We start from the raw sequence: 23,228 nt of genomic DNA on the forward strand, positions 1-23,228 counted from the left end.
CAAATTACAAATCCATTCTGTTATTATTTTTTGTTTTACATTTTGTCATTTTAACCTCTTCAATTCTCGGACACATTTTTACCTTGAGATTTGTGTACGATTAGACCACATTATTGATATTAGGATGGGTCCATGGAGGTCAGAAGATTAATGGCCACAGTCTTCACTAATTCAATCCCTCACACAAGTCTCTGAAGCTGTATAAAATCACCAGGTAGTTAGCAGAATAAATTTGGAAACGCGTCATGGTACTCAAGGGGTTAATGTCAGCTAGTGTTTATCGTAGTAAATGGCTTCAAAACACTACTTTCTTTTAACAATTCCCTTTAGATCGTCATTTTCCATTCACTCGTTTCCTTCATGGGCACTCAGAGCTTCCACCATCACCACCACCACCACCACCATTAAGCCCACCACAGCCACCTTCGCCACCTCCATCACCATCATCACAGCCACCGTCCCTTCCCTTACAACTTTTTAGTAGCTTTACATCACATAACCTGAGGGTCAGAGGGAGGCAACCTTTGGGGACAAGCTGTTGACGTATGGTCTTTATATTTACATTTTCCTCTCACCAACAAGAAATACGAGATGACAACAGCGAAAGAAAAAAAAAAAAAACTATACGGATCGTGAAAGGTAATGAATTTGCGATGTAGAAAAATGATATGCCCTAAAAACATGCCGAACGGTCTTAATATGCCCTAAAAATATGCCGAACGGTCTTAATGTCTTAAAACATGCCGAATTGTATAAAATTCCCTAAAACAAGCCAAAGTATCTTAATATGCCCTAAAAGCATACCAGACTATCTTAATATGCCCTAAAAACATGCCAAACTATCTAAAATGCCCTGAAAATATGCCAGACTGTCTAAAATGCCCTAAAAACATGCCAGACTTTCTAAAATGCCCTAAAACATGCTAAACTGTCTTGAAATGACTTAAAAATATGCCAGACTTCCTAAAATGTCCTAAATGCATGCTAGACTGTCTGAAATGCACTAAAACATGCCAAACTCTCTTGAAATGCCCTAAATATATTCCAAACTGTCTTAAAACATGTCAATATTGTCTAAAATACCCTAAAACATGCTAAACTGTCTAAAACAACTCAAAAACGTACCAAACTCTCTTAAAATACCCTAAAAAAAACATGCCAAAGTGTCTCAAATCCCCTAAAACTGTCTTGAAATTCCCTAAAACGCAATTAAGAGGAAATACAGGATGAGGGAAAAGGGAATGCGTGGGAAGAGGAAATAAACGTTGCAAGATCCTTAAGTTAAATTGCTGTTTGATGGAAGAGAGAGAGAGAGAGAGAGAGAGAGAGAGAGAGAGAGAGAGAGAGAGAGAGAGAGAGAGAGAGAGAGAGAGTAGAAATAAGAGATAGGAGCCAAAACCACCAATTAGGGGAAAAGATGAGGAGGAGGAGGAAGAAGAAGAAGAGAAGGAGAAGGAGGAGGAAGTGAAGGAGGAGAAAGAGGAAGAGTCGAGGCAAAATAAAGGCAGAGATAACAACAAAGAGTAAAGAGAGAGAATAATGACATAAAGCGAAAGGGTCTAACGAGAAAGAATAGAAAGGAAATGAAGATGATAACGATAAAGATAAAGAAGATGAAAACAGAGAAGGAGAAGGAGAGAAAAGAAAGGAGAATAGGGGAAAGGAGAAAATAAATAAATAATCTCTCAAAAAAGACAACGAAATTCGACGAAAAGAAGGAATAAGAGAAAGGAAGAAAAAATAAACAAGAAAACAGAAAACTAGTACATAAATTAAGGAAAACAACGAAAGAGGAAAAGTATATAATGGAAAAGAAAGACGAAGAAGAGAAAGAAGGGGGAAAGAAGTAGAAAGCACGGAAGGGATGATGGGAGGAAAAATAAAGACTGGAGGAGAAAGGGAGATGAAAAAAAAAAAAGAACTGACAGCAGGAAGGAAGGAAGAAAAAAAAGATGGAGGGAAGGAACAATGAAAGCAGGATGGGAGACGAGAAGGAAAAAGAAAAATGGATGAGGAAAGGAAGAGAGGAAATGAAAGCGGGCAGCAGAAAAGGAAGGAGATAGGAAGAGAAGGAAGACTGGAGAGAAAATAGGGATGAAAGAAGGAATATGGGAAAGAGATAAGAAAGGAAATGATAGTAGAAAAGAAAGAAGAAGAAAGAAATGAAGAGCAGGATGGATGGTGAAAGGAAGATGAGAGTGAGAAGAAAGACCAGAGGAAGGAAAAAGAGGAAGGGAGTGGAGAGAGAGAGAGAGAGAGAGAGAGAGAGAGAGAGAGAGAGAGAGAAAGTGTAGGAATACTAGGAGAAAGGGAGAGAGAAAGACAACATGGAATCTAGTCTAAGGGAAAAGAAAGACCAGAGGATGAAAATAAGAGGAAAAGAGAAAGAAAAGAAGAGGGAAGGAGAGGAGAGGGAGAGAAGGAGAGAGAGCAAGAGGGTTAAGAGAAAGGGAGAGAGGAAGACAACATGGAATCTGGTCTGAAAGGATCAACAAAGGGGAACCGAAGCCTTGTCAACACTGTGCTTGTTGTCCCCGAGTCCTCGCCGCCCAAGACACACGCAGCGGCACCACATTAAAGCAAGCTCCGTTCGCCTCCACTCCGTTAGTACGAGGACAAACAAAGCGAGATAATACTGTACACCAAATCTTAGGGAGAAAAACAGACAAACACACGGACAGGCAGACAAACAGGTACAGGTAGAGGAGAGAGAGAGAGAGAGAGAGAGAGAGAGAGAGAGAGAGAGAGAGAGAGAGAGAGAGAGAGAGAGAGAGAGAGAGAGAGAGTGACGCGGACAGATAGATAGGGGAATTAATATAGTATGCATAATCGTCATTGATTTAATGTCTAATCGTTTTGCACTGAGCTGTCCTGAGTCCCAGGGTATGTGTAGGTGATAATTGAAAGATGAACAGGTGGAAAGCTGACATGGCGCCACGAGGAGAAGGAAAGGCGGTGGCGGTAGCGGCGGCGGTGGCGGCGGGTCAGCAGGCGAGTCACGCAGAGCCTCCGTGACTGAGGGAGGATCTGCAGGAGGGAAGCTGCGGGATTCTCTCTCTTCGCTAGTTTGAGCGAGAAGAATTAACAGTTTCCGCTAAAAATGTGCTCATTTTTCAAGATTTCAATCAAGATTATAATTAATTTGGATAATTACAAAGAGAGGCACCAAAAATAACTCACTTGCGTTTAATTATCCTGGGTTTTTTTTATGTGACACAAAGCGAATAAACCTAAATGCATGTGAAATATTTTGAAGCCTTTCTTTTATTCAACATTTTCCGTGACAAAACAACAAAGGTTTCTCGTCGCACAGGTGGAGAGAAACTTCCAAAATATTCACAAGTGTTGAGGTCATGATAGCCGTGATACAACAAACACTGGCAAAACAATAGGACATTTGCTATTCCACAAAAAGGTTTCTTTCTGAGCGACACGCTATAAGCTATCCACGTCAGACAAACTAGAATACAACATAATGACACATCCCAACCCAGGCCCACCTCTCCCCCTGACACCCCCCCACTAAGCTGTCACAACAACAAAAGAGAACAAACAACAAACACCATCTAATCCTTCAGTACTGGGACGCATTTTTTATCACGAGTTTGGGTATCATTATATCATTCTATTTACATTAGGAAGTGTTTATGAAGGTCAGAAGATTAATGCCCAGAGTCTCCAATACTTTAAATTCCCCCACATAAATTTCTGTAGCTGTATAAAACCCCTAAATAGTAACCAGAATGAATATGAAAACGTGTCAAGGTACTGAAGAGGTTAAAGAAAAAGAAAACATGGAGATTGCACGGCAGATTGGAAAAGTAAAGGAAGGCAGTGAACAAAACTAATGCCGGTAAATCTCAGCAGGAAATAATTAACTCAAGTGCAAAAAATTCAATAATGACACTTAAATGCTGACACGACACTTTCCACACGAGGAAAAATGAGTAGAAGCTTGACTGACATAACCGTGTACGAATGAAATGATGAGAACATTGCAGATAAAGCGATAAAAAGTTATTACAGCAGAGAGAGAGAGAGAGAGAGAGAGAGAGAGAGAGAGAGAGAGAGAGAGAGAGAGAGAGAGAGAGAGAGAGAGAGAGAGAGAGAGAGAGAGTGTAAGGGAGGACAGGATAGGATAGAAACGTAACAAACAAAACTATCAATAACATCACAAGTGGACAAAAACACGTCGAGAGAGAGAGAGAGAGAGAGAGAGAGAGAGAGAGAGAGAGAGAGAGAGAGAGAGAGAGAGAGAGAGAGAGAGACAAGAAAACAATCATACTAGACACCAGAAACGATGAAAAAAAAAATATGCAGATGAGCGCAACACTTCCAGTCAACACGAGAGACGTAAGAAAAATCATTAACACAGGAGTAAAGGAGACAGAGAGACTGGCGGGAAGACAGAGACAGGCGGGGAGACAAGGATAGGCAGGGATAGAGACAGAAACAGAGGCAGAAACAGGGACAGGGACAGAGACAGGGAAAGGTGAACAGGCGGGAAGAGCACAAGAGAGTGAAGAGAAACGTAGAAAGCAGGAAAAAATTAAACCAACTAAAACACAAGAAGGAAATCACGTTTAGACACAACAATTCACGATAATAAGGAAGAAAAGACCTCAAGTACCACTGGGAAATATTCAGCCACACACTCGGTCTTCGTAAGGATCATTGTTAAACTTGCAAACTGCTTCAAACTCGCTGGCAAGACTTCACACTCTATAGAACTGACGCCTACTTCGAGACAACTAATTTTTCAAGCGTCTAGAGCCTCAATGCTTCATCCTCTTATCATAGCGATTTTTGACGTGTTCTAGGGGAAGCTAACGGATTTTTTTCTCAGGGATGTTTTCTTGATTCTCTTATTAATCTAACGAGTATCTAACAAACAGTGAAAACCTCATGAATTCTCTATGAAGATGATACGAAAGAAAGAGAGCTAGGCCTTAACCCATTCAGTACTAGAACGCATTCTCATATTCATTCTGGTAACTATTTGGTGATTTCATACAGCTTCAGAAACTCATGTGGGGATTAAAAATAGTGAAGACCGTGGCCATTAATCTTCTCACCTCCAAAGACTCTTGCTAATGTCAATAAAATGGTCTAATCGTACACAAATCTCAAGGTAAAAAACGTGTCCCAGTATCGAGGAGGTTAAAAGTACAGTATAAACTAGATTATTAGACACACAAATTCAGCGCTGAGGACCATGTGCTTCTAGACGGCCAGCGGGGAAGCATACACGTCACTAAATCGAACTCAGCTGTTTTATGGACGTGGATTGTTACCTTTTATTTACTTTCTGTCTTCCTCTCCCGGGCCGACATTGTTTCCATGAATTTTTACACCCTGCTTTGTTGCCTTATTGCCTTAGTGCTTCAGAATAATTGAAGTGCACGAGAGAGAGAGAGAGAGAGAGAGAGAGAGAGAGAGAGAGAGAGAGAGAGAGAGAGAGAGAGAGAGAGAGAGAGAGAGAGAGAGAGAGAGAGAGAGAGAGAGAGAGAGAGAGAGAGAGAGAGAGAGAGAGAGAGAGAGAGAGAGAGAGAGAGAGAGAGAGAATTGAAGTGAGAGAGAGAGAGAGAGAGAGAGAGAGAGAGAGAGAGAGAGAGAGAGAGAGAGAGAGAGAGAGAGAGAGAGAGAGAGAGAGAGAGAGAGAGAGAGAGAGAGAGAGAGAGAGAGCGGGTGCAGTATAAAATCAAGAAACGGCCCCAAGCATTCACCTGCCGCTCTGCTAATGAGTGTTGGCTCTCGTCACCTGCCCAAACCCTTGAAAACTCTCACTTGTCGCTGAAAATCACTCTCTTGTTCACTTCCTGGCATTTCCGAGCATGGTGGAGCAGAGTGAAGAAAATCCTGGAACATTCGTTAACCTTCACTTTGCGCCAGTGTACATGCACGTCCGCCTTCTTCGTGAGTGACTGAGGCAGCGACGAAACCCGGACACGATCTCAACACGACATTCATTCTATACTTAACATTCTTCTTGAGCACCATGACGCGTTTCCATATATATTCTGCTTACTATTTGGTGATTTTATACAGCTTCAGAAACTTATGTTGGGAATTGAAATAGTGAAGACTGTGGCCATTAATCTTCTGACCTCCATAGACTCTTCCTAATGTTAATAAAATGGTCTACTCATACACAAATCTCAAGGTAAAGATGTGATCCAGTATTGAAGGGGTTACAGATAAAAACACTTTTGCCTACAAGGGAAATAAGTATGTAAAGTCTCAATGAAGCAGGAATGAAGAAATACATCAAAAAATCTTTACATACTTAGAAGAAAACGTATATATGAGCATTTTATTTGGATATGTTAAAGAAAAAAAAACATTAAGTTAAGCATTAATATTAATATACTACGCAAAAAACAAGCACTCTCTTTTGCAGTGGTGCTCTGAAATTCGCTTCAGGTAGTTATCGAACAATTTAGGAAAAAGACACTTAGGTCAATTATAATTTTTTAACATTATCTACTTGAGAAATCCCAGGCGAGGAGCACCAGGGCAGAATGGGCTGAGAAAGGCAGGAGAGAGAGGCGAACCAGGACTGTTAAGAAGGGACAGAAACAGTAATGGGGTGGGGAGCAAGGCTCATAGGGAGGGTGGGGCGGGGGCGGCTTGTGAGGGAGAACCAAGTGGTGCCAGCCGGGGGATACACGAGTTACACGTGCAGGAGCAGATGGCAGAAACAGCACGATAATGATGAAACTATTCTGTGCCGCGTACTAACGAGACACATCACAACAGTCGTGATTACTGCAGCCTTGGGCCTCATAGACATGATGCATTATAATATATACGTGTGTTTGTGTGTGTGTGTGTGTGTGTGTGTGTGTGTGTGTGTGTGTGTGTGTGTGTGTGTGTGTGTAATTCACTGTTTGATCTGCTGCAGTCTCTGACGAGACAGCCAGACGTTACCCTACGGAACGAGCTCAGAGCTCATTATTTCCGATCTTCGGATAGGTCTGAGACCAGGCACACACCACACACCGGGACAACAAGGTCACAACTCCTCGATTTACATCCCGTACCTACTCACTGCTAGGTGAACAGGGGCTACACGTGAAAGGAGACACACCCAAATATCTCCACCCGGCCGGGGAATCGAACTCCGGTCCTCTGGCTTATGAAGCCAGTGCTCTAACCACTGAGCTACCGGGCCGTGTGTGTGTGTGTGTGTGTGTGTGTGTGTGTGTGTGTGTGTGTGTGTGTGTGTGTGTGTGTGTGTGTGTGTGTGTAGAAATTAAAAAAAATCAAAAGCCACTATTCAAAATCTATTCACACACAGATACACAAACAGACAGACAGACAGACAGACAGACACACACACACACACACACACACACACACACACACACACACACACACTCAACAGGTGTGAGGTACGCCTAGTTATCATACGGAAAAGAATTCTGAACAATAACTCACCAGCCAACACTCAGCTAACTCAGTCCCACACCTGTCACACCTGTCCCTCCTGTCCCGCCTGTCCCGCGGTCCACCTCAGCCCGAGGACGCCCTGTTAAGTGTCAAAAACCTCACTCAGTATTGGCGCCACAGAGCGGTGTTCTTTCCTGGCTTGGCCTCATATTCCTTTGTTTCGTGTTTTTTGTTTTGTTTTTTTCTGTGCCAGCAATTCTATTTTCTCAGTTATGAGTTGGCCAGATATCGAGTTGGTGGCGCAGCAAGCAGCGTGAGACGGAGATGTGAATGCTTCCTATTCTGCAAGTCTGAGAAATAAAGATCGATTGCTGTGCACAGTGAAAGAAACGATCCTTCACTCTCCACACACGAGTGTCAGCAGAGTGGGCTTGAGATGCTGAGGTGGCCGTGTGGAGTGTTGGAGTGGGGCCGCGCCAAGGCGGGAGGGACGGCTGACAGGAGCGAGTCGCGGCCACGACGGGTAGCTGGAGGGCGGCTGAGCGGAGAGAGAGGCTACCGGGAACTGGGAAGGAGCGGGCTGTGCCTCGCTCAGGGTTACCCAGCAGTGCCTTGACCCTGCGCGCTGCCCTCACTTGCAGCCCGTCCCCCCTTCCCGTCTGCCTCCCCACGCTCTTTAAATGTGTAACTATCTAGAGCACCCAGTGTCTACCAACCTTTGTGTGTTGGTCTCAATAAGTGATTCTATAAAACTACCATGATCTCTCTCTCTCTCTCTCTCTCTCTCTCTCTCTCTCTCTCTCTCTCTCTCTCTCTCTCTCTCTCTCTCTCTCTCTCTCTCTCTCTCTCTCTCTCTCTCTCTCTCTCTCTCTCTCTCTGCGTTAGACCTTCACATAAACATTCAGAGATCCTTGTCTTCTAAGTGGAATTACTTTCAAACTTGGACATGAAAAGTTAACAATAATAAAAACAAACACAATCTCTCACCGCCTCACTCCTCGGGCGACATCCCAGACACAACAAAGCACAGCCGCGTGGGAACAGACGAGTGATCGCCGTTTACAGAATGCGACATGAATACGAATACCTATATAATTCTCCCATGGCGCTGCAATAACACACAGCAGCAAAAATAATATCCCTGACGAGGTTTTGGTATCCGTGTGGCCTTGTGCGATGCCTCTCGAGATCACGGCGACAACAATGCCTTAAAACAACCAATGAACACAAACAACGTAATCAACTAATCCTTTCCATATATTAGTGTTTGTGTGAATGAGCTGTTTGGATGACGAGACGAGAGGGTGAGAGGGTGAGAGGGTGCGAGGGTGAGAGGGTGAGAGGGAAGGTGATGAGGATGTGGAAAGGAGGGCCAGAGGACGCAGAGACATAAAGCTGACTAACTACGTCCCGAATGAGAGACTATGGCCACCGTGTTTCCATCAGCGGCTGGTTTCACGTCGTCCGGCCCCACCCCGGCCCACTCTGCCCCGCCCCGTCCCACTTCCACTCTTCGTCCTTTCTCATCTCCTTCCCATTTCCCTGCCTGCTTTTCTCTCCTGCCCCGCAGATGGGCGGGTCACACGGGGTTAAGTGGTGGTCGGTTCAGGGAGTGTTTACGCCCTAGTCATGATGAGGAGCGCCGAAAAACATCATTAAATAACTTTCAAAATGTTTACATTTTTCTTCCACAATGACACGAGAAACATCTTATCAATTGTTTCCTTTCCTCAGTCAGTTCAGCACACAGCGGGTCAGCACAAGACCTCGCCAGCCTCGCCCACCTGGCCCAGGCGCTCATTAACACACATGGTTGGCGAGCTTTTTGACTCCAGCGGGTCACCTGTGCCCTGAGTTGCAGCTTCGGCAGACGAAGAAGAAAAGTAATAATTTGAGATGGTTGCCGGCAAATTAGCCTACGTATGCTGCGGCTGCCACATCACGCAATTTCCTGGTAATTTTTCATGATATTAAATATTTCCGAGCACACAGTGAACCTTACTGCGGAATATTGTCCAAGCGCTGACCACTGCGTGGTTGACACAGGTGTGTGAGCCGCTCACTGTTTCCACCAGTGTGTTGTATGCACGTGTGTAACAAAAGGGAATTCGTTATTTGGTGCTTTGTGAGCACCGTAAGTCTGGCTTTACATAATTGACCGTTGTTTGTCCTAATGCTTGCTGGAATAGTGTTTCCCTCTCTACGGCGTCTGACGGACACAGGCTGTAATAATGTCAAATACAATGGCTGCTATTTTTGCATGAAATATTTCTTAATCTAGAGTAATACCAAATATTATGAATATTGAAGATTTGAAATCTACTAAACCCATTCAGTACTTGTTGATTTGTTTTCCGTGTGGAAAAGACTGGAGAGGGTCAAAGGTTACGAGAGAGAGAGAGAGAGAGAGAGAGAGAGAGAGAGAGAGAGAGAGAGAGAGAGAGAGAGAGAGAGAGAGAGAGAGAGAGAGAGAGAGAGAGAGAGATATTAGTGCATTCTCTACCTCAACGACTACGTTCCAGAAAACCCTGTCTGTATGACGGTGAGTATATTGTGTATTTACATCGATGATTCTTGCTGAAGTTTCCCTCAGCTTGCTGCTGCTGCTGCTGCTACTCACTGAACCTCAAAGCGGATCCCCTGAATGTGAGCACTATACGAGGGAGGAATCCCGCTCCTCTTGCTGTCATTAAAAATGTACTTCAGTTGGAATGTTTTCGCAATGATGACATATTCGTTACAAGTTCGCCATGTTTCCTTTGGAGGCACATGTCTTTTAGAGGACACGTGCACACACAAGTGAAAAGGTGACGGGTCACAGCGACACAAGCTAATGATGTCAGCGAGTGGGGCAGAGAACAAAAAATGCGAGAAAAAGTGTAAATAGGTACAGAGAGGGGCCAAAGGGAGGGAGGGAAGAGGAAACATCAAAGAAAGAAACATCAGACAAAATGCAATATTTTCCATTAAAAGAAAGGAAGGCGTCTCTTCCTCATCTGCCTACCAACACCTTACATAATTCATAGATGAGCGTTGCAAAGAAGACATTATGTACCCTTTTTCTGTGTGCGGGTGTGGGGGTGCGTGCGTCACGCTGAGTGAGTGAGTGAGTGAGTGAGTGTCTAATTGGGCATGGATGTGCTTTCATTTGGAAAAGTAAAAGAGCGTGAGGTGGGCGGGAACACGGTCTGTGCGTGCTTAGTGCCATGAAGTGTGGGCGTGGCGCGGATCGGGTGTTAACAGTAAATGAAGTATGTGGGCGTGGGATGTGGGCTGGCTTTATTGCGCGGGAGTCCTTTCAGTGCATGGGTGTGACGCGCCTGACAAGGTCATGTCAGCGGCCATTCATTACAAGATTCCAAGGGACGACAGTGTTCGAGAAAAAGAAGAATCAAACCAGTACACGGCAGAATATCGCATCAATTTAGAGGTAATCATTACAAACTGCCAGTAAAGTGTGCCTTCTGATTATGCCGCTAATAGTTGCCATAAGCTTCTTGAGTACAGCTCGCTTGCCGACACGACAGGCTCAGCGGCGTCACACAGGCAGACACAGACAGGAAGCACAATCATACTCACACATGTCCACTAGCCATGCATAACGATGAACAAGTAAAAACAAGATTCTCTCTCTCTCTCTGTCTCTGTCTCTCTCTCTCTCTCTCTCTCTCTCTCTCTCTCTCTCTCTCTCTCTCTCTCTCTCGTAGATGAACAGGCAACACTCCTGCGTCTCGGGAGGTGTGGTTCTTAACCTCTTTAATACTGAGACTCATCTTTACTTTGATTTTTTGGGTATGATTAGACGATTTTATTTACACTAGGATAGGTCTATGGAGGTCAGAAGAATAATGCACAGATTCTTCACTATTTTAATCCTCACGCAAGTTTCTGAGCTGTATAGAATTGCAAATAGTAAGCAGAACAAATATGAAAACACCTCATGGTACTGAAGGGGTTGAGTCCTGGCCTGGCTGTTGGCGAGATGTTTACGTTGTTTACCTGGCGAGTGTCTGTGCTTCAAGAATCTCTCCGGAAAATAAACTGACCTGTGTAAAATATCACTCAGAATTAGTCCAGAATGTTTCTCTACAAGTGTATAATATGTGGCAGAACTGAGTATTTTTTCCTCCGTTGTCCGTCAAGTAATAAAGATATTCACAGAAACTTTTTCATATATGTTATTTCATTCGTTTATTGCACCACAGCTTTCTCTCGTCACTTGGCAAATTGAATTATACATTGTTGAGATTATAACATTTCTATTCGTGTATTTTTGTCTTCTTAATCCCTTCAGTGTTATGACGTGTTTTCATATTCATTCTGCTTACTATTTGGTGATCTTATACAGCTTCAGAAACTTACGTGGTTGATTAAAATAGTGAAGACTGTGTTCATTAATCTTTTGACCTCCTTAGACCCTTCCTAATGCAAATATAATCGTCTATTCATACCTAAAAATCAAGGTAAAAATGCGTCTCAGTATTGAATAGGTTAACGGTTACACTAAATCAACATCTCATTTTACCGAAACGGAGAAACACCAGCACCCACTAATCAATTTTCAAATAAAATGTAATGACAAATAAAAATAGTAAACAGCTCATATTCCGCTTCATTACATTACAGGGAACTATTTAGCTATCTCAGCGGTGTGACTATGACAACTACGATAAGCTTGCAAGTTTTACACAGCGGTCAGTTAGTTTGTAACACGCTATCGGTTCTGGTGATGCAGAGATTCAAGTATTTCCATCTTTTTAGGCCCTATTCCGAAACACTTCCACGCCTCACCTTCACTATTTTCAAAGGGCTCTAATTGAAGTGACACGGGTTTTTAAGGATGCTTTTGTAGTTCGTGACATATTAACAAGTTTTCTGCACTATCAACAGGAAAAATACACTTTAGAACTCAGTTAATCGTCTCTGTAGTCTTTGAAAATGGTCGCGGTGAGAGAGGGAAGCGTTTCTGAAAATGGCGCTTATACTACACTTTTTATGTGGCTTCGAAACATGGTCTCTTTTTATCGAGACGTGAATAAGATGAATTACGCTTTTCAACAACAAGCGTCTTCCAAGAACTGAGAAGTGATAAAACAATGCAGGTGTGTCGCCAGTGGTGGGTGCGTCATGCGTCTCGTTGCCTGCTTAGGTCGAGAATATATATAGCTTGGGCTGTGAGAGCATGTGGCGCGCTTCCACGAGGTCGATGCTGCTCTGTCGACTGCACCGGTGAGAGACAACCTTGAATGAAGAGGATTAACCCACCGAGTGCCATGACGCGTTTCCATATTCATTCTGTTTACCATTTGGTGATTTTCTACAGCTTCAGAAACTTATGTGAAGGATTAAAATAGTGAAGACTGTGGCCGTTAATCTTCTGACCTCCATAGACCTTTCCTAATTTCAATAAAATGGTCTAATCGTACACAAATTTCAAGGTAAAAAATGTGTCCTAGTATTGAAGAGGTTAAGATGATGGCTTCAATACTCATGGCTCAAGCTAATTTGTCGATTAAACTGAGACATATTTGGAAAAGCAACAGTGCTCACAATTAGAGACTGTCTGACTGTCTCCAGGAAAGAAAACGTGAATCAGTGAGGTCTTCACATCCGCTGTTCATTCAAGGTAATGGCTTATTATTCATCTTCACTCCGTCATTCATCATCAGTAATGGGACTCATCTTGAATTTTGGCGATGATTAGACTATTTCATTGATATTAGGAAGGGTCTATGGAGGTCAGAAGATTAATGGTCACAGTCTTCACTATTTTAATCCCCTACATCAGTTCTTGGTATAAAATCACCAAAATAGTAACCAGAATGAATATGAAAACACGTCATGGTACTGAAGGGGTTAATGAAATCCAGGGTTCCGAAAAAAAAAATCGTAACTAGTATATTTATTTGCTATTTTTTCCATCACTATGTCCTTTCAGCCCCGCACGTCGGTGATGCAGGAACCTGAACGTGCGTCATTTGGTAATCCGCTTTAGCATACATGAGTGGTCGGGACGCGGCTTGGAAATCGGTGATGCTTCTTTTTTATATATATTCTCTCATCTCTCTCTCTCTCTCTCTCTCTCTCTCTCTCTCTGGTAATCCCTACTGTCGGAACAACTCCCTAAAGAAACACTCCATAAAAATTGAACCCCAGAGACAACGCAAACACTCCCAGGACTTAGATGGGACAAATCACGCAAGGGAAAACTGTACCGCCAAGAAGGGAGTTGACACGATGCTTTTGTTGTTGTTTAAATGATTCTAGGCATTCATCACGTGACAGTGTTCTGATTCGCGATTCGTTGTTGGTAATTTGTGTGTTTCTAACGTAAAGTTGCTCTCTTCGCTTCGTACCTCTGGCGCAATCGATTCTCTCTCTCTCTCTCTCTCTCTCTCTCTCTCTCTCTCTCTCTCTCTCTCTCTCTCTCTCTCTCATGTGAAATCAAGATTCTCTACTTCACTAAGATATTCAACACACACACACACACACACACACACACACACACACACACACACACACACACACTGTTCACTATCCGATGTCTCGCAGCAAGTCGTCTCGTCCCGTCCCTCCAGCGGCCTTAGTCCGTCACCAGTCTCAACAACCGCGGGGCATTGCCGGAACAAGAGGAAAAACTTCAGTCAACGTATTGGCAGGAAATTAACGACTTTCTTCCTCGAACACTAAGGAAGACATGTACCACACTATATTACTTCAACAGATAAAGAAGTGCGAGAAAGGATATTCCAAATGGTGATATTAGCTGCCCCACGAATGCCATCGACTGGAGGCAATATTGTCGCTCCCCCACGAAGCTTCACTAGGGAGTTAATAGGATTTCTTGGCCCCATCATACAGCAGGGCAGAATGACGAAAGGCGGGTGCTGTCTCTCCACTTTCCAGTCTCCACCAGCCGCCAGAGCCTCGCCTTCCACATACAACTACTTCGCCAATGTCAACTGATGCTACACTCGTTTCCCCTAATCTTAAAATTAGACAATATGACTTTTTTTTTTTTATTGAAACAGAGTAAGGAAAACAAGAAAAGAAAAAAACACTAAAAAAAATTCTGCCAGTAGGTATTACGAGCTTAATGGAAAGCCACGTGGGTGTCCCTTGGGTCTTATAGGGGTCACGGGCAGGCTATCAAATATTTTTCACATAAAAGGTACATCACATCAGGCGAGCATCGTGGACTCAGGTGGGCCAGGGAACACTTATGGCCACACCTCAGCCATGTAAGTACCATAAGACCCTGCCAGTTCATTTATACAAGAAAGTATCAGTATATATATAACTCACACATTCCCGACAAACAAAAGATATAGGCTCGTATTCTCAGACACTTTATGCTTCACGTCTACTACTTCAAAAGGCTTTATTTAATCTCTTGAGTACAATAGCACGTTTCCATATTGATTTTTTCTTACCATTTGGTGATTTTATACAGTTTCAGAAACTTGCGAAGACTGTGGCCATTAATCTTCTGACCTCCATAGACCCTTCTTCATGTCAAAAAAAATTATTTAATCGTATACAAATCTCAAGGTAAAAATGTGTTCCAGTACTGAAGGGGTTAAATTTGCTCGAGGTTTTTTTTAAGTGTTTTAAGGTTCTTGAGGCAGAGTGACAAGATTTCTATATTATTAACTGGAGAAACCCTCTTGAAAATCCCGCTAATCATCTCTGTGGCCTTAGAAAATAGTCGTGGTGAGAGAACAAAGCGTTTCTGCATGAATACGACCTATAACTCACTAATTCATGAAAAAAATAAAAGATATAGACGAGACGTTGCACAGTCCCACTTAATAAGGGAAGCATGGGAAGCCAGACTCTCATAATACCCTATACATAGATACATACATACATACATACATACATACATACATACATACAAACATACATACATGCATACATACATACAGTGACTGCTCGAGCCAAAGGTGAAAATGGGTCACTCGAGGATTATACTTGTTTATTAAAAAAGGCAGGTGGTGGGCACGATACTGGGCAAGCAAAGTTAGGGAGGAAGTCTGTTCATTGTGAGGAAAGTTTGTGGGTAATATTGAAGGAGGAGTGGGGGAAAGTATTTGTGGCGGAAATATGAAGAGATCGGGAAAGGGAAGGGAAGGGAAGGAGAAATCTTATGCTACCAGGTGAAAATGATGAGAGAGAGAGAGAGAGAGAGAGAGAGAGAGAGAGAGAGAGAGAGAGAGATGCTATGAAACACTGTAATGCATTTGACGTATGAAAGGCATAAATCTGTGTAGTGCCGTTAGACAAACAGACAGGTAAACAAGCTGACGAAAACACAACTTGATAGATAGCACAAGTAGACAGATAGATGGGCAAACCAATAGAGACTTTAACCCCTTCAGTACCATGACGCGTTTTCATATTGATTCTGCTTACTATTTGATGGCTTTATACAGCTTCAGAAACCTATGTGGTGCATTACAATAGTGAAGACTGCCCATTAATCTTCAGATCTCCATAATATCAATGAAATGGCCTAATCATACGCAAATCTCAAGGTAGAAATGTATCCCAGTATTGAATGGATTAAGAGGGAACTAATGTCTTAAATAAAAAACAGAGCCACATTCTGTGAGAGAAGAAATGTGGCCAAACCAATAGGAAGAGCTGAAGAGGAGGAGAAAAAAGCAAGTAACAATGTAAGAAGAAAAAAGGAAGGAATGACCGATATACACACAAGAAAAGAATTCCACAAAGACAAATAAAGACGTGGTTAATATAAAAATTGTATCATAGCGAGCAAGAAAGATTTGATAACATATATAGTAAGAAATTAAATATAGAGTAAACGAGTAAAGCTTTATTCACAAATTGCCGTCAGGGCCACAAGAGAAATGATAAATCAGGCGACAGTGATGGGTGGTGTTGAGGGAAAGATGAAAGATCAGGGAGGAAGAGAGAGAGAGAGAGTGAGAGAGAGAGAGAGAGAGAAAGTGAGGGGAGGGAAGGTAGTAAACAACATCCCTGTCACCCTTCTCCTTTCCTTCATCTTTCTCTCCCCTCCTCTCTCCCTATTCCTCCTCCCTCCCTTCCTCCCTTCCTACTCGTAACCTTTTCCTTCCTTCCCATCTTACATTTCCACTCTACTGTTCTCTTATTCGCCCTCTCTCTCTCTCTCTCTCTCTCTCTCTCTCTCTCTCTCTCTCTCTCTCTCTCTCTCTCTCTCTCTCTCTCTCTCTTCCCTTTCATTGCATTTCCCCCTCTCCACTTCTCTCCCTTCCTGCCTCGAGGGATGACAAACTGACTGGCACTTCTTATTACGCAGGTGAGTCGAGGATTCGATATCAAGTCACCATCGGAGGTACTTGATGTGTAGCGCGTGCACACACACACACACACACACACACACACACACACACACACACACACACACACGGGGCCTTGTTGCACGTCCTGTCTAGTTATGCTGACATTACCCTTTCTCTTCCGGTCTCCTCGCCGACACAGTGCAGTGCCATTGCCACCACCGTCGCCTCTACCACGCAAGGCGCCACTCTCTCTCTCCCCCGCCCTCCCGAGCCTCTTCAATAAAGCGGAGCGTGTGACTGGAGGCCTTAGGAGAGAGGAGTGTGCCCGAGATGCCCCACAGAATCAAAGGTTAAAAAGGAAAAGTTTGTAATGAAAACCATGAAAAGCTGGATAAAGTTTACCTTATTCGAAATTTGTGATTATCTAAAAATGTGTCAACTATTTGATAAGGCCTAATTGATCAATGGATTCAATCTTTTGCAGTTCTCGCTGTTTTCCATTGTCTCGCTGCACAGTACAGCACTTCACTTTGCAGCTTTCCATCCAAGAAGTCACGTCAATGAGGGTTCTGCTATACGTAAATACGCGTATAACCAGGCAGGGAAGCTCAACATTTCTAAAACTCAAAAAATTCTTCATTTCATTAAACCATAAATTTATCTAAGGATACTAACTTGTGGTAAAGATTATTGAAAATAACGAAACTTTTTCAAAATATCTTACACGATTAAATCTCTCTCTCTCTCTCTCTCTCTCTCTCTCTCTCTCTCTCTCTCTCAAAACTCCCTTTAAGAGTAATAAAAGTTTAATTATTTTCTAGAGTCTCCCCTAAAAAGTAATTTAGAATCTCGCCATTGAATAGCAGCAGCAGAAAGGCCGCGCTCCGTCGCTCGCCGCTCACTGTGATGTAACTCTGGCACCGCTCACAATAATCGCTATCTAGGCCACGTTGTTTTTTCTTTTTTCTTTTCATTAGCAGTAAAAGAGATTCGTTATGCCAAGTGTTTGATAACTGTTGAAAATACACACACACACACACACACACACACACACACACACACACACACACACACACACACACACAGATGACCGTTACATTATCTCACCTATATATATATATACACACACACACACACACACACACATATATATATATATATATATATATATATATATATATATATATATATATATATATATATATATATATATATATATATATATATATATATATATATATATATATATATATATATATATATATATATATATATATATATATATATATATATATATATATATATATATATATATATATATATATATATATATATATATATATATATATATATATATATATATATATATATATATATATATATATATATATATATATATATATATATATATATATATATATATATATATATATATATATATATATATATATATATATATATATATATATATATATATATATATATATATATATATATATATATATATATATATATATATATATATATATATATATATATATATATATATATATATATATATATATATATATATATATATATATATATATATATATATATATATATATATATATATATATATATATATATATATATATATATATATATATATATATATATATATATATATATATATATATATATATATATATATAGAATCTATGATGCAACAAATAACTATGACCTGTCAATACTAACGCTACACTTTATTTAGATGTACTTTTTTTTTATGTAAGAGGGGGAAACTGGCCGAAGAAAAATAAGGCTTACTAATTGCTAGTTTCCTTGCAAGTCCGAGAAAGTTAACCAAAAAGCGGTGAATGTTTTGAAACCTCCCTCTTAAATGAAGTCATCGAGGTATCGAGGCATTTGCTCTCTAATTTTGGCTGACGCTTTTCTTCTTTTTACAAAACCAGCACTCAAGTGGGCCTTTTCTTTATCTTTTCTTTTTTTTTTTACCCTTGGCTGGCCCTCTTTCTTAAATAAAAAAAAATAGGAAGTTGGAAATACAGAAGCAGGCAGGAAGTTCCAGTTTTACCAGAGTGAATGAATGACTGAGACTGCTGCACTGAACTCGTCAAAATACATCTGTCTACCCAAGCCCGACGCGTGTGGCATGGAAAATTATGAAACCTCTCAACACAGCAGCACTAAAATTTTCTGAGGAGGGAAATATAGACTGAGGAAAAGGAAGGAAAAAATCTGGATAAAGTGGAGAGTTGTAGCATGAAAGAAGGAAGAAAACCCGGGGCAAGGATGAGACAAGAAATGCACTGGAGGAAAGGCAAATGAATGTTCTTACATGAAGCACAAGATTGTCTGGCTATCTAATCAGTAAACTCACCTCATCAAAGTGTAGTAATGTATCAATGTTCACGGGGAGTAAGCGCCCACTAGCTCCCGCAGCCGCCCCCTACCCGTCCTATCTCCCCAGCCCCACCCAGCCCCTAGCTTCTCGTAACTCTGTCCCCCTTCAACCACTTAAAGCCATCTCGCAATGTAAAAATAACTATTTCAGATGATAAAAAGATTAAGAGGAAATTAAACTCCCAGATTTTGCAGACCTCCCCTTCTCTCTCTCTCTCTCTCTCTCTCTCTCTTGATGTGTGTGTGTGTGTGTGTGTGTGTGTGTGTGTGTGTGTGTGTGTGTGTGTGTGTGTGTGTGTGTGTGTGTGTGTGTGTGTGTGAGATAAGTCTATGAGCAACAATTTTCCTAAAGCTTTTACTTCTTCCCTTGTTTTGTTTCCTTCCCTTTCCTCAAATTTATTCCTCTATGCCTTCCTTTCCTTCCCTTACAGCATCTCTTCGTTCTCTTCCTCCTCTTCCTCCTCTTCCCTCAATTCAATCTGCCGCCCACCTCCCCTTCCCCCTGCACTCCAGGCTTCTCTGCTGCTCCCCTACCGCCTCCCTTCCTCCTCCTCCCATCCTCCCTTCCCTTCCCCGTCTCCTGCGAATATTTTGATGAGAATAATTACGTTTTCCCTGCAAATCTGTCAAGACTGTCATGCTGCCGCCACCTGCCTCTACGTGTGACAGTCAGACGCCCACCTTGACGATGCTATCCTTCTCTCCAATGCCTCTTCCTCCTCTTCTTGCCTCTCTCTCCCTTTCCTCGATTTACTCTTTTATAATATTCCTCCTATTCCTCTTCTTCCTTTTTCTTCCTCGTCATTCTCTTTCTTGTATTATTTTTTCTTAGTTACCCTGTTTTTTTTTTCCTTTTTATCTTTTATTTCTCATTATTTTCTTTTTCCTGATTTTCTTTTGTACGTTTTACTTTATTCCACCGTTATTATTATCTTATATTTCTTACTTTATTCAATTTACTTACGTGCCTAGAAGCTGAAATTCAGAAATTCTCTCTCTCTCTCTCTCTCTCTCTCTCTCTCTCTCTCTCTCTCTCTCTCTCTCTCTCTCAATTGATAGCATTCTATTCTCCCTACTGCATTCCCTCTCCTTCTCTCATATTTTTCCTCCGTTTTGACACACGGAAGATAATTGTACACCGACGCAAAGTGGCAGGCGAACACGGGAAGAAAAATGACCGACGGGGGCGCAGACGAAGGTCGATGGAATTCTGACAAGATGGTAGTGGTGATGGTGGTGGTGGTGGTGGTGGTGGCGGCGAAGGTCATAAGGAGGCTGACAAGAGCAGGGAAGGAGAAACGTTAGGAAGAGGAAAGGAGGAAGGGGAGGAAAAATTAGGTGACGTAATGAGCAGTTCTACGCGTCCCCCTTGAGACATCTCTGGTCTACTACGTGAAATTGTACTGAGCGAGATGGTGAAAATTTAGAGGATCTTTCCCACTATGTATTTTGTTCTTGCCTTCATATACAATGCATCTACAGACTGACTAGCCTTCAACTACTATGACTCTTTACCTTTGCAACAATGCGTGGCTGTTTGGTATAGGGAAAGACTACCTAAGCTCCTCTTTTACTACTCCGCAATCCACTCCTGCCTTTCTTTCCTGCCTTCCTTCCTTCCTTGCCTCGCTTTCAACACTTCTACCTAAGCTCCTCTCTTGTTACTCTTCCTCACTCCACTCCTATCTTTCTTTCCTGCTTTCCTTCCTTATCTCGCTCTGAACACTTCCTCACATGAACTTCCAGCACATGAACGGAGGACACTCACCGCCTCTGTGTTGATGAATGACGCGCTGCAGCTCAATTTCACAGACTCATGGAACGCACAAAGCCAAACACCACCACTCACTGCCACCTCGGCCTTCCACGCGGGTACTGCCATCCTGCTATGACCGGTGTTCACTTCTCTCCATTTCGGCGATCCAACAAAGCTTCGAACGCAGTGTTCTCAACTTCTCAGGGAATCTGTAAAGCGAAACTGTAGGTATTCAGCACCGGGGCAGCATTTCATTACGTACAGTAGCAAGTGACCGCTTGGTTTGATCATGGAAGTTGTTACGAGTATATCTGGGAATATTTTTAGCTCAAGTCTACAAGTTCATTCCTTGATGAGCTCTTATTAGTACTTTAATTGTTTATAATTACGAAAGTTATCACAGTTTTGATACAGGCAGTGGAGCTTTGCTAGTACAGCCTTGTCTTTATTTGCACAGTTTGACCTTTCAGTAGAAATATAGTAATTCTTGATTAAGGAAGAGCAGAGAATTTACGAGGCACGGCACTGCTTGGCCACTGACACACACACACACACACACACACACACACACACACACACACACACACACACACATGACGATACTAGCGAGTCAATTATCTTTTTTAGAGATTTCGGTGAAACTTTTGCGGTTGCGTTAGACATATCAAAAGCTTTTGATAGAGTCTGGCATAAAACTTTGATTTCAAAACTGCCCTCCTACGGCTTCTATCCTTCTCTCTGCAACTTTATCTCAAGTTTCCTTTCCGACCGCTCTATTGCTGCTGTGGTAGACGGCTACTGTTCTTCTCCTAAACCTATTAATAGTGGTGTTCCTCAGGGTTCTGTCCTGTCACCCACTCTTTTCCTATTATTCATTAATGACCTTCTTAACCAAACTTCTTGCCCTATCCACTCTTACGCTGATGATACACCCTACATCTTTCCACGTTCTTTCAGAGACGTCCAACCCTTCAGGAAGTCAACAGATCACGCGGGGACGCCACGGAACGCCTGACTTCCGATCTTTCTAAGATTTCAGATTGGGGCAGAGAAAATCTAGTAGTTTTCAATGCCTCAAAACTCAATTCCTCCATCTATCAACTCGACACAACCTTCCAGACAACTATCCCTCTTCTTCAATGACACTCAACTGTCTCCTCTTCCACAATGAATATCCTCGGTCTGTCCTTTGCTCATAATCTTAACTGGAAACTTCACATCTCATCTCTTGCTAAAACAGCTTCTATGAAGTTAGGTGTTCTGAGGCGTCTCCGACAGTTTTTCTCGCCCTCCAACTGCTTACTCTGTATAAGGGCCTTATCCGTCCCTGTATGGAGTACTCTTCGCATGTTTGGGGGTTCCAGTCACACAGCTTTGCTTGATAGGGTGGAATCGAAAGCTCTTCGTCTCATCAACTCCCTCCTCTGACTAACTGTCTTCAGTCTTTTTCTCACCGCCGAAATGTTGCATCCCTTTCTATATTTGATCGCTATTTTCATGGTAACTGTTCTACTGATCTTGCTAACTGCATGCCTCCCCCTGCGGCCACGCTGCACAAGGCTTTCTTCTTCCTCTCATCCCTATTCTGTCCAACTCTCTAATGCAAGAGTCAACCAGTACCCTCAATCATTCATCCCTTTCACTGGTAAACTCTGGAACTCCCTCCCTGCATCTGTATTTCCGAATTCCTACAACTTGTCTTCTTATAAGAGGGAGGTATCGAGGCATTTGCTCCCCTAATTCTGGCTGACGGTTTTGGCACTTTTTGTACTCTTTGGAGAGCCAGCGCTCAAGTGGGCCTTTTTTTTACTTTCTTTTTTTTTTTGCCCTTTGGCCTGGCCCTCTTCCCTACGTAAAGTAAAAAAAAAATAACAATTAGCCAGAGGAGGGAAATCCTATTGACGTTTCTGATCTCCGCCACAAATTCTACTCTCTCATTGCCTTCCACTTGGAGACCGCTTTTCCTCCCTTCCATTCCATAACTGCCTTTTTAACTTTTTTTTTATTTCACTTCCCATTTATCCTTTTCTTTACTTCCTTATCTCCCACCTGATTACGGCAGGGCCAGTACGCATACCCTCCACGGTGGACTGCCTCTCGTGGCGGATCAAGTGACATTTAATCCACTTTAATTGAAGATTACTACGGTCTACGCACTCTGCCGATTGGTGGAGTTCAAGGAGTCCGGTGGCTGATGCTGCTTTTTCTGTTACTTCTCTCAGCCATTTCTGTCTCTAATTTACGCACATTTTCTTTTTTACAAACATAATAACGTTAATTACACTGCAAAAAGTTACGGCTATTAATAAAACGGAACTTGACTCCACTTCGGAATTTGTTATCACTTCAATATTTTGTTTCTATGAAGGCACAAATGGTACCATTGT

General features: G+C 42.1%; 1 long non-coding RNA gene across 1 annotated transcript in view; it reads right to left on the minus strand.

The window, feature by feature from the left end:
• The window catches only part of LOC123506301, a 54,294-nt gene extending 33,324 nt beyond the window's left edge, over positions 1-20,970 (minus strand). Inside the window, exon 1 of the long non-coding RNA XR_006675398.1 lies at positions 20,854-20,970. This is a non-coding gene — a long non-coding RNA (uncharacterized LOC123506301). The remainder of the gene's footprint in view (positions 1-20,853) is intronic.
• Positions 20,971-23,228: the final 2,258 nt, after the last annotated feature.

This window comes from Portunus trituberculatus, chromosome 19 (genome assembly GCF_017591435.1).
Source record: "Portunus trituberculatus isolate SZX2019 chromosome 19, ASM1759143v1, whole genome shotgun sequence".
Classification (NCBI taxonomy): domain Eukaryota; kingdom Metazoa; phylum Arthropoda; class Malacostraca; order Decapoda; family Portunidae; genus Portunus; species Portunus trituberculatus.